A 12,500-nucleotide genomic window follows, 5' to 3' on the forward strand; every position below is an offset into this window, starting at 1 on the left:
AGAGCAGTGCATGCCATCAAAGTGACACTGAGGTAAAATATACGAAGCCCAGTATACCCATCATGACTTACCCATCTGATAAGGGTACACCAGGCACATGCATCACAATCAGATGTTCGCGACATAGTGATCTCATATCAAGATAAACAGCGCATGACCCATCTCGCTCAAAAGGTCCTTGAATAAGGGTTGTTTAAGGATGATGAAGAAAACGCTTATGTCTTCAAATGTGAATTATCGAAACCCCAAAGAATTCCTCTCAACACATGGCTCTGATGCTCCCCTACTACTTCTGCTCGTGATCAGAGATGCACATATCGTCAACCACCAAGGGACATGCTCAACTGGTTAAGGTCAAACAACTGACAAGCAAATCTGTAGTATTGAGCAGAATATTTGCTGTAACCCATCCTTTATACCAAGACAAAACAATGTACATGATAACACTTCCAATCAGAAGCTTATTATTATCATCATTATTATTATAAAGGCGGCAAGCTGGCAGAATCGTTCACGCCGGTTAAAATGCTTGGCGGCATTTCGTCCGTCTTTATGTTCTGAGTTCAAATTCCACCGAGGCCGGCTTTGTCTTTCCTTCTTTTCGTACATCGATAAAATATAATACCAGTCAGATGCTAGGGCTAATGGTATCGACTAACTCTCAATCCGAAACAATTATTTTTGATTTTAATGTTGCTAACCCTCTTGAACAGTGACGCTCAGTTGGGGGCTACATCGGCCCCACGGAGCCATACATTTTTTAGAGGCTATAAAAAAAAAAAAGATATTGGGACCGCATCAGTTACACATAAATCTTACTGCCAGGAGTTTGATGGCATTGGGGTGTCACCTCTCATATATAATACAATGGAATTGGAAATATTCATACAATTAGTGGGGGAAATAAACTTATTCCTTGTGTGTTAAGAGACAACAAGCGTGGAGACACGTGGTTTAGTGGTTAGAGTGTGTGCACACATTGTGAGATTGTGGTTTCGATTCCAGGATCGGGCGATGAGCCGTGCTCTTGAGCAAAAGCTTTCAACTCAGCTGCAGATAAGGAGTAATCCTGCGACGAATCGGTGTCCCGTCCCGGATGGGTGAAATACATACACTATAGAATGCAGGAAACCAGTCTAGAGCTCAGGATGGACCTTTGAATCTTTTTGATAAAGAATCTAAGCAAAAAAAAAGGAGGATAATCCCTGTAAATCCAGTTATTCGACCTTTGGGAAAAATAAAGACGATGCAGGTGAGAATAAATCTTGTCTTTGAAAAGAAAAGGCATGTTAAATTTTGCGAAGAGATTATTTGTGTTTTCATCCGAAAACTGAAGTTACTCAGAATTAACATGGGACGTCCCCAGTCGGTGTCATTTCCGTACTTGATTCTCATGGATATTGAACGGAAAATGCTGCTCTGTGCATGTTAAGTATCTGAAATTATTTATATCTGAAGTATTTATATCTGAAGTATTTATATCTGAAGTATTTATATCCTGATATGAATTGACTTCCAATTCATTGGATTTCTAGTAATAAGCGTTTCAATTTAGGTGGTGAATCTATTCCAGAGCATTTCCAACTGACTTATCCCCCCACCCACCCCCGAAATTGCTGGCCTGGTGCCAAAATTTTAAATCAATGTTAGAAAAGATGACAGCCTCATTCAGTAATCAAACAACTTGCGTTACTTCAACATGGCAAAAATAGTGGAAAAACAGTGAAATTTCTATTAAATTTCCAGTATCATAGCGAAATGGAAAGTTGTACGTTATAGCTTTTCCCATTTCTTCTGTTAAACTTAACTTCAGCCAAGCGACTTAACCATGCGATAAGATATAAAAAGAAATCTTGCGTATATGCATCAGCCACAAAGATCACCCCCGCCAAAGTGCTATACGATTTACACATGCGCACGCACGCGCACACACACACATACAAATACACAAACACAGAGAGAAAGAAAGAGATTTGTGTGTGTGTATGATGGTATGTATGTATGCATGTATGTATGTATGTATATATATATATATATATAAATAAACATAGGCGCAGGCGTGGTTGTGTGGTAAGAAGCTCGCTTCCCAGCCACATGGTTCCGGGTTCAGTCCCACTGCGTGACACCTCAGGCAAGTGCCTTCTGCTATAGCCTCGGCCCGACCAAAACCTTGTGAGTGGATTTGATAGACGGAAACTGAAAGAAGCCCATCGTGTATATATATGTGCGTGTGTATGTGTGTGTGTGTACTTTGTCTGTGTTTGTCTTCCTATTATCGCTTGACAACCAATGCTGGTGTGTTTACGTCCCCGTAAATTGGCGGTTCGGCAAAAGAGACCGATAGAATAAATACTAGGCTTACAAAGAATAAGTCCTGGGTCGATTTGTAAATTTTCCCCATCTAAAATATTTATACCTTTCTCTGATGATGGAATAAATACCCACTGCATGGACATGCTAACCAACCACTTGGGTTATCCCAGAAACAGCTGTAAGACTTCAAATTCACATTACCCTAATTAAATTATTCTAAATGACTTGAGATACTCGTTCTGCCTTGGTTTTGATTTTTCCTCTAATATAATATATATATGCTATAACGGAACCCTAACACAGATCCCTAGATCCAGCCTTTGGTGTGATTCGGGAACTTAATGGTCGACCAACTATAGCACTTACCCAGCGTACCTATTCATTTAGATCACAAATGAGCTAAACCCCTCGTATTCTTAACATATATATATATATATGTGTGTGTGTGTGTGTGTGTGTGTGTGTGTGTGTGTGTGTGTGTGTGTGTGTGTGTGTGTGTGTGTGTGTAGTTGGAATTTACAAAAAGAAAAACAAAACAAAAGACGAAGACGGGTGTGTAAACAACAAACAGATATATTCCTTTAACGCTCGGGAAGTGAGAAAGTCCTTTACGTTTCGAGCCTACGCTCTTCAACAGAAAGGAACACAGAAATAAGCAGAGACAGAAAATAAAAAAAGGCTTAGTGACTAGTGATCAATTATGGCGAATGGCGGACAGAGGTGGTCATATATATATATATATATATATATAGAACACACACTCACACATAAATATATATAAAGGTTGTTAAATAAGTAAGTATATAAACAACTGAGTGACCTTATAGTTTGCTTTTAACCGTAAAACTCTTGTAGAATTGAATTAAAAGGTAACAGAACTAACTCTAAATTGCAGGGATGAGATGCTTCTCTGTTCGATCTCACCCCCCCCCCCCCACTTCCAAGTTCACTACCCTCCATCAATGCTATAAATCTTAAAACCCCTCCACCCACCCACACATGACATTGCGTTGTCTTCTGCTGTAATACTACCTATCTGAACTACGAACCTTGTATTGTATGTATATATATATATATATATATATATATATATATATATGTATGTATGTATGTATGTATGTGTGAGGGAATTACTCCCATCGATTTCGACGTATGAATGTTTGAAGGAGAAGATTTTCAAAAAAAAAATATATAAGACAAAGAGAAAACAACTTCAAAAACAAAGGACTGAAAGAAGCTGCATCTATTTGTGATGGCTGCGTGAATGTAATTTGAGTCCAGGAATGGGTTTTGCTGTGAAGTCACAATGGGGGCAATGCACACATGGAAGATTTCGGGTTTTTTATATATATATCTGAAGTAGGGAGTCCATGCTTCTGCCCCATACAAAAATGTGCTCAAAGTACAAGATTTGTAGGCACCCATTTAGTTTTCAGACTGACACCGTGTTCATCCTACAAACAATGGGAAAGTCTTCCAAAAGCCTTTGTAGCCTTAGACAGTCTAGCATTGATTTCGTCATCAAGAGTAATCTTAAAGTTTACTGTCCTTCCAAGATATTTAAATGACCTGACCCATTTGAGTGGCTCGTTGGCAATCATCACATTTGAATCTTGAGTATGTCCTGTCCCAGGGTTTGGTTGGAATAAAACTTCACTCTTCTTGATGCTGATACTCAGTTCAAATGCACAAACCGCCACAGCAAACTGGTCCACCGTTTCCTGAATTCCCTTAAATGCGTGAGAAATCGAAGCCCAATCATCAGCTAGCAGAAAGTCGCGTAGAATCTCTTGGTCTTTTCTTTGCTCTGAGACCTTGCCCTTTTAGGTTTAATAGACCTCCTTCTGAGCGAAACTGGACCTTTATACCTTCATGGTATAAAATGTTGGAGCATCATTGAAACGAATATGGGAGCTAAAACACATCTCAACATTGACTACTAGATATCCCTGTTGCCATCATTCCTTTATGCAAGGATACCATTACCCTTATCATTTTATCAGGAAGACCAGCTTTTGACAAAAATTTTCCACAGCACCTCACGATTCACTGTGACAAAGGCCTTGGTCAAGTCAAGAAAGACCATGTACAAATCAGTATTTTTGCTCACATGCTTTTTCTTGAACTTACCGAAGGGCAAAAATCATGTCAGCTGTGCCTCCCTCAGCCTGAAATGCACATTTGGATTCAGGATATATGCTGTTTATTTAGATGTTTATTGATGTGGTTAAGGATGATCCTCGCAAGAATTATTCCAGCTATCCACACTCTCTCCTTTTTGTTTTTGTACAAGTGCGTTATAGATGCATCTTCAAATTGTTGATCAAACAAATCAATTTGCTCAGCTTTCTTACAAGTTGTCTACCACCATACTTGTACATTTCTATAGCAATGCCGTCTTATCCTGGAGCTTTACCATTGGAAAATTCTTAAACAGACAGCAGTACTTATCTCTTCCAGAGAAGGATCTTCCGCAAGCTCCTCAATTATAGGCTTCTGAAGGGTTTCATTGCAGCCCATATTTTCAGAATTTCATCCTTGCTGCTTAAGACTTTTGACCCGTCGTTTGAAAGAACTGGTTCCATGCCACCCTTTTTGGACCAAATACACCTTTCAGATTGTCATACAACGCTCTCAAGTTGTGAAAGACAGCAGCCTCTTGGACATGTTTTGGTACCAATAATTTTTGCATCTCACTCACGTTTTTATGAGATGTTTTCTTAGAGGCAGAGGTGTATATTTGAGTGCTGGTGAGTTTTCGTCTGAGATCGAAGCCTTGTGTTTTTCGTGCATAGTTTCTAGGAGAGGTTTAATTTGAAAATCATTGCCATCGAACCAATCTTGGTGCTTGCATTTGACGAATCCTAATTTGATGCTGTCACGAATATTGTGCCACAAAACTTGAAGAACATTGCTTTCTGTTACGTTCTCATACTTTGAATACATACATACATATACACATACATACATATATATATATACATACATATATATACATATATATATATACGTACATATATATACATATATATATGCATATATAAATGTGTATATATATATATATATATATACGCATATATATATATGTATATATATATGCATATATATATATGTATATACATGCATATATATATATGCATATATATATATATATATATATATATATATATATATATATATATATATTTATATTATATATATACCTACATGCATAAATACATATATATAAATACATGTATGTATACACACACATGTACGCATACACACACACACATACACACACAAATGTATATTTATGCGCTTGTGTTATTTAACTACATTTTTTTTTTTTTTTTTTTTTGATTGCTTCATATGTTTTAGTTGCAGAAGTGATATTGCAACTTTTTTTTTTTTTTATTTAATTAATTACAATTTTGTTCTCAGAAATTGCTCTCTGCAACACCCAATTTTTATTACCTGTGTGACATTCATTTCGATACTTCAAAGAATTAAACTGCATTGAACAAGGTGTTACCTTCCTTGTAAGACGAATAAAAAGGTGTAACATTTTAACTTCCTTTAACCGAGTTATTGACGTCTCTCCCCACCCCCACCCTCACCCTCTCCTCCTCCTTCTCTCTCACCCTCTCCAAATGTAACTTTTATCCTTTATCTTTTACTTGTTCCGGTCATTCAACTGCGGCCATGCTGGGGCACTGCCTTGATGAATTTTTAGTCGAACGAATCGACTTATTATTACTTTTTTTTTTTTTGTAAAGCCTGGTATTTATTCTATCGCTCCTTTTTGCCGAACCGCAAATTTACAGGAAAGTAAACACGCCAACACCAGTTGATCGCGGATATGCCGTGATCGACTTCTGAGAGCAGTGGACCGTGTAGCGAATCGACCACGCCTCTGCCACAGATGTGGTGAGTTTGAGCCTATAAAATCTCAGCATTCATTTTATAAAGACAAGGATATGATAACCTTTGTTACCTTTCTAGCAGGATATTTCACTAAAGCTCTCTTAGAATTATCTAAGAATGCAAATTACTTGGAAAAATATGTGGCTGTGTGGCAAGAAGTTTGCTTCGCAGCGAAATGGTTCTGGGTTCAGTTCCATGGTGTGACATATTGGACAGGTGTGTAAGAAAAGAGATGATAAAGAAATAACCGATGATCCTATGAATTTCATCAGCTTACAGCTGTTTCCACTATCAGATGCGGTGGACTGATAGTTGAGTGCCTTACAGTTTCATCAGAGCCTGTATGTCTTCGTGTCTATGATTCTCTCCCCACCCCACGCCACCACTTGACAACAAGTGTTGATGTGCTTACATCCTGTAACTTAGCGGTTCGGGAAAGTGACTGATATAATAAATGCCAGATCTTAAAGAAAATAGGTGCTGGGGGCGATTTGTTCGACTAAAACGTTTTCAAGGTGATGTTCCAGCATGGCCGCAACCTACTGACTGAAACAAGTAAACGGTTTTGTTTTGTTTTATTTATCGAGCGATCATCCAGTCAGGCTGATTACCAGGATCAGCCTGACTACCCCTCTCCATCCCACCCGATCTTCCATTAGTGTTTTTAGGTCTTCAACTTGGCATCCAATATCTTCTGCAAGCTGTTATATATATATATATCCTCTATGGTCTTCCAGCTGCTGTGGTACCATGATTTGGTGTCCACAGCAACACATTACTCACAAGTTCTTCTTTACTTCTCCAGCAGTGGCCAGTAAACCTCAATCTCTGCTCTTGGAGTGTTGACAAGAGAGTCAGTACATTCCCATATAACAGTTGTTTTGTTGGGTGCTCCCTCCAAGAGATGTTGAGCACTGCACATAACATTCTGGTGTAGGCACTGTCCAGCATGCACCTGAGTCTCTAGGTGAGGGTCCAAGTTGGAGATCCATATACAAGCACAGATTCCACAACTGCTCTGAAGAACTGTCTCTTCAATTTATTTGGTAGGGTTGACTTCCATATTGTCCTAAGACCATCTATAGCTGCCCAAGCCTTAGCAATGAAAGATTTGATATCTTTTTCAGTGGACACGATGTTGCTGCCTCGGGTAAGTAAACTCGTTGACATTTTTCAAGGCTTTCTGTTTGATGGTCCTTATTTCACCTGTTGTGTTCAAGGTGATAAACTCTATCTTCTTTTCATTCACATATGGTCCTATGTTAGCGGCAGCATTTTCCGGGAGATGGAACAAACGTTCAGCATCTTTTGTGTTGTCTGCAAAGAGCCCTATGCCATCAGCATAATCGGCGTCAGTCAAGTAGGTGGTCGGATACCCGGTCACCTAGGTAAACGGTAAATGGTAAAATGATGTCTGATGAATGCTTTAATGCTGTTGATACCACTGATGAGAGTAGGATGCTAATACCGAAGAATTAGAGTGACGGACCGCTTCAGATGAACAAAGGTTACAAAACGATTCTAAAATTTATCTTTTATCTTTTAATCAATTCAGTCATTCGACTGCTACTAACTGTGGCACTGTCTTGGAGGGTCAAACAAATCGGCTACCAGTCTATATTTGAAAGTGTGGTATTTATTCCACCTGGTGGAGGCGCAATGGCCCAGCGGTTAGGGCAGCGGACTCGCGGTCATAGGATTGCGGTTTCGATTCCCAGACCGGGCGTTATGAGTGTTTATTGAGCGAAAACACCTAAAGCTCCACGAGGCTCCGGCAGGGGATGGTGGCGAACCCTGCTGTACTCTTTCACCACAACTTTCTCTCACCCTTTCTTCCTGTTTCTGTTGTGCCTGTATTTCAAAGGGTCAGCCTTGTCACACTGTGTCACGCTGAATCTCCCCTAGAACTACGTTAAGGGTACACGTGTCTGTGGAGTGCTCAGCCACTTGCACGTTAATTTCACGAAGCAGGCTGTTCCGTTGATCGGATCAACTGGAACCTTCGACGTCGTAAGCGATGGAGTGCCAGCAACAAACAACTTATTCCACCGATTTCTTTTGCTAAACCGCTATGTTACGAAGATGTAAACAAACCAACACCGATTATCAAGCAGTGGGGGGAGGGACAAACGCAAAAAGGACACACGCACCTACATTTACGTGTGTGTGTGTGTGTGTGTGTGTGTGCACAAACAACAGTTCATACTTCGAAATTCCAAGGATGACCCCCACCATCCACTTTATCACTCCTTGAATAAGTTTTTTTTTTCTCTGGCTATCAGTTACATGCATTATATGAACTTTACGCATAAAAGACACATTGCCCCCACACCCACCCCCACATATCTTATGCTGCATTCCCTCATCACACAGATAGATGTGCATTGCTCATATACGTGACGTCACATCATTCACAGAATACATTTATACACAAACTCATGAATCCACAATTATGTGCACATATTCAAACACGAACAAAACACATAATGCAGGTGGGTGCGTGCGAGCGTGCATGTGTGTGTGCACGCGTGTATATATGGGCGTTTGTGTGTATGTCTGTGTGCTTGAATGTGTGTGTGTGTGTGTGTGTGTGTGTGTGTGTAATTTATTTAATGACGGTCTTCCGTACAGTTTTTGTCGACCAAATTCACTCATAAGGTTTTGGTCGGCCCGAGGCTATCGTAGAAGACGTTCGCCCAAGGTGCCACGCAGTGGGACTAAACCCGAAACTGCACGGTCGCAAAGATTCTTAACCACACAGACAACCCTCCACCCTGAGAAGTCTTAGAATTTCTTTCAATTCTTCAATCATTTTTCTGTTTCAAAAGTCAAATTCTTTGAGGATTTTGTTGTGAAAGGATTATGAATTAACCGTAGCAATTAAAATATTATCGCCTGAACAACCGATTTAACCAATCCTTTATGGTGATGTTAGCGAAGGCGCGTGGCCTAGTGGTTAGATGTGTTTCACTCATGATCGCGAGATCGTGGTATCGATTCCCAGACCGGGCGGCGGTGCATTGTGCTCCTATGGAAAATACTTCATTTTACGTTTCCCCCTTCCAGTCAGCTGAAAATGGTTAACCCCACCATGGATTAGCGGCTCGTTCAAGAATGGCCTGTTTCTATCTCAGTTGCCATGGAAACCTGCCCTTGAGACTGTACTTATTTTACGATAATGGTTTCTACTTTTAAGGAAGTCCATTATCAATCTCATTTGCGTGATGGGTTAGTCGATTGTTTTTTGTAACCCCGCAACTCAAGAGTTCGATTCCTGGCGGTGCATTGTGTCCTTGAGCAAGACACTTCATTTCACGTTGCTCCAGTCCACTCAGCTGGCAAAAATGAGTAGTACCTGTAATTCCAAAGGGGCCAGCCTTGTCACATTTTGTGTCATGCTGAATCTCCCTGAGAACTACATTAAAGGTACACGTGTCTGTGGAGTGCTCAGCCACTTGCACGTTAATTTCACGAGCGGGCTGTTCCGTTGATTGTATCAACTGTTGAAATAAACAACGGGGTGCCAGTTAATAACCCCACGAGAATGAAAAACAAAAATCAACCCCGGCTGAACTCGAACTTAGAATTTCAATGGACAGAGGTACATCACTGAACCTATAAATGCTCTAATAACCGAGTTTTCATAAGAATACCGAAAGGAAAACAAATGTCAAAGAGAAATGTTTAGATTTCCGGGTTGTCGGGCGTCTTTAAATGAATCCGCTTGCTTGAATGGGAATGTGTGTGATAATATACACGTTAATTTATTACATTGAAGAAAGAAAATCTAATAAAAGGTGTGGGCATAATTTATTTTTTTTATGTGGGAGACCTTTTTCTCGGGATTGTTGATAATTGAAAGTCAAACTAGAAGCAACAGGATGTATTTAATACTTTTTCATTCGTTGTAAATAACAAACGTAGTCTGACCACTATTTTTAATTAACACGATTTTCTCCAAAGAATCGTTCTTTTTAATATTAAATAAAAGGCGTGACAAAAACGTTAGCGTGACAGAAGCTAAACCACTGCAGTTATTACTATTTTTTTAATGCAGCAATTAAAATAATTTTATTTCAAATCATTCTTTAAATCAAAACAATAGGCCAACCAACCAACTTATATATTTACAAACTGAGAACTCTGACGTGAAATTTAAATTGATATCTTGACCTAGTTTTAGAGCTAAGATATTCAAGTAAGCTTCTCAATTTGAATTTTAAATTTACATTTAGAGCCATAAATTAATTGACATGGCTATGTAGCAAAATGGTGGGGTGGTGCTGTATTTTTCAGTGGTTAGGGGCTGAAGTCTTTTTTTTCTTTTTTTTTTTTTTTTGGCAAACGAGAGCAATTTGGATGTAAACGCTGTCCACTTCTCATTTGCTGTTAAAACGGAGTTGACATTATTTAGCGAATATTTTTGTATTCCGTCCTTTCATGATGCCTTCAGTATCTTGGGCTTCTGTGATATCATCATCGTCGTCGTCGTCGTCGTTGCTGTTAATATAGGGAAACCTGCTCAATAGTTCTGTGAGGTCCTATTGTTGTGATTCAAAATCGTCAGATCTAGTGGTGGCTCGTGCATAGGCACTGTGGAACTGCGGCACCCCCTATTTCCACTCGATAACATTCAATATAATGAGTCCTTTTTTTTTTCTTTAATTCTTTCTTTATACTTGCACATTATATAATCCTTGAGCTTAACGTCAGTAACTATCCCCCAGTTTATAAAAAAAAATACAAAAATCCTTGTATAGAACTGTGCGCTTCACAGTTCCAGTGATGCGGTGTTTGGCAGTTGTGCGCATGCTCACATGTCCGAGGAACAGAGAGCACTGCGTGAACGACAGTGGCACTTCCGGTGAAAGGTAGCGTTTCTTTTTGACTCCGCATGTATTGTGCTTAAAAACGTTTTATATATTCTTGAATGTGATAAAGTGTAGAATTAGATTATTATCTTGCTTCCAGCTTCGGTGTTGCTGCAAGGATTTGGAAAATAGGGCACAGTGTCCTCTCTTATTTTGTGATTTAGGGGGGATTTTTGAAAAACAAGGGGGAATTCATGGATGTGTTCGGTGAACAAATTAAACACACCACTCGCCAGTGGCTAAAACGCGAACCGATCAAGTTTATGTATAAATTTTCTTTTTATATGTTTGTTTCCTTTTACAAAATATTAAAACAACGGCTAAAAATTTTCTGAAGCAACACCCCCATTAATTTTATCTACAAGCCGCCAGTGGTCAGATCATTTCTATGTCTAATCGATCCCGATAAATGTGCATTATTAACGAGATCAAACAAGATCGATACGCATCTATTGTTTCCATCTGTTAACAAACTCCTCTTCTACATACGTTGTTATTGTTCGCCAAAAAATTGCTTCAGTTCATATGATTTGAGTAATTTAGTTTATTTGTTAATTTTGTGTTTAAAATACCTCCTAGCGTGAGATTTTCTCTACTAATTGCAGTGAATTGACGACCATGTAACCAAATCACAAAGTCAATTGACTACATTTCACTACCGCTTGGTTTAAACCAGCAGTATATTAGAGTTATCTACCTTGCTGTGATGCGTGTGTGTGTGTGTGTGAAATGAGAGGGCGTTCATGGCTACGGCCTACTGGTTAGGGTGTTGTATAGACGATCACAAGATCCTGGTTTCAGTTTCTGGACCGGTTGGAGCCTTGTGTTCTCGTGCAAAACACTGCATCTCATGCTGCGCTGCGATCACTTCGCCAGAGTAACTTGAGACGTGAACCTGTTCAGGCAACGTCCATTTGACGGAAGAGAAGAGAGCGAATTGTGTAGCGCATACACTTGATCACTGGAAACGTATCATTGGCGCAAAAACTGAACACAGTTTTCGACCGAAGATACCATCGTGTGTGTTACGTGTACACAGGGACAGACGGGCAGATCGATAGATTGATTGATTGATAGACGGATAGGCAGAGATAGGTCGAGAGAGAGAGACAGACAGACAGAAAGACAGACAGAAAGACAGACAGAGACAGAGAGAATAGGATAGATAGAATAGAAAGACAGATAGATAGCTGGATAGATAGATAGATAGAGAGAGAGAGAGAGAGAGACAGACAGACAGACAGACAGACAGAGACAGAGAGAATAGGATAGAAAGACAGATAGATAGATGGATAGATAGATAGATAGATAGATAGAGAGAGAGAGAGAGAGAAAGAGAGAGAGAGAGAGAGATGGAGAGAGAGAGAGAGAGCTTACAGGTTTAGATAGGTAGATGGATCCCCTCTTATG

General features: G+C 39.5%; 1 protein-coding gene across 2 annotated transcripts in view; it reads left to right on the forward strand.

The window, feature by feature from the left end:
* The window catches only part of LOC106879616 (carbonic anhydrase 2), a 93,096-nt gene that overhangs the window by 1,877 nt on the left and 78,719 nt on the right, over positions 1–12,500 (forward strand). Inside the window, exon 1 of one of the 2 annotated variants that reach the window (XM_089354434.1) lies at positions 11,040–11,090. The exons of the other annotated variant lie outside the window; for it this stretch is intronic. The gene's annotated coding sequence lies outside the window, so the exon portion shown is untranslated. Of the gene's footprint in view, positions 1–11,039; positions 11,091–12,500 lie in introns of those variants that run through there. 2 annotated transcript variants of the gene reach the window in all.

This window comes from Octopus bimaculoides, chromosome 6 (genome assembly GCF_046866305.1).
Source record: "Octopus bimaculoides isolate indiv1 chromosome 6, ASM4686630v1, whole genome shotgun sequence".
In the NCBI taxonomy this organism is placed as follows: Eukaryota; Metazoa; Mollusca; class Cephalopoda; order Octopoda; family Octopodidae; genus Octopus; species Octopus bimaculoides.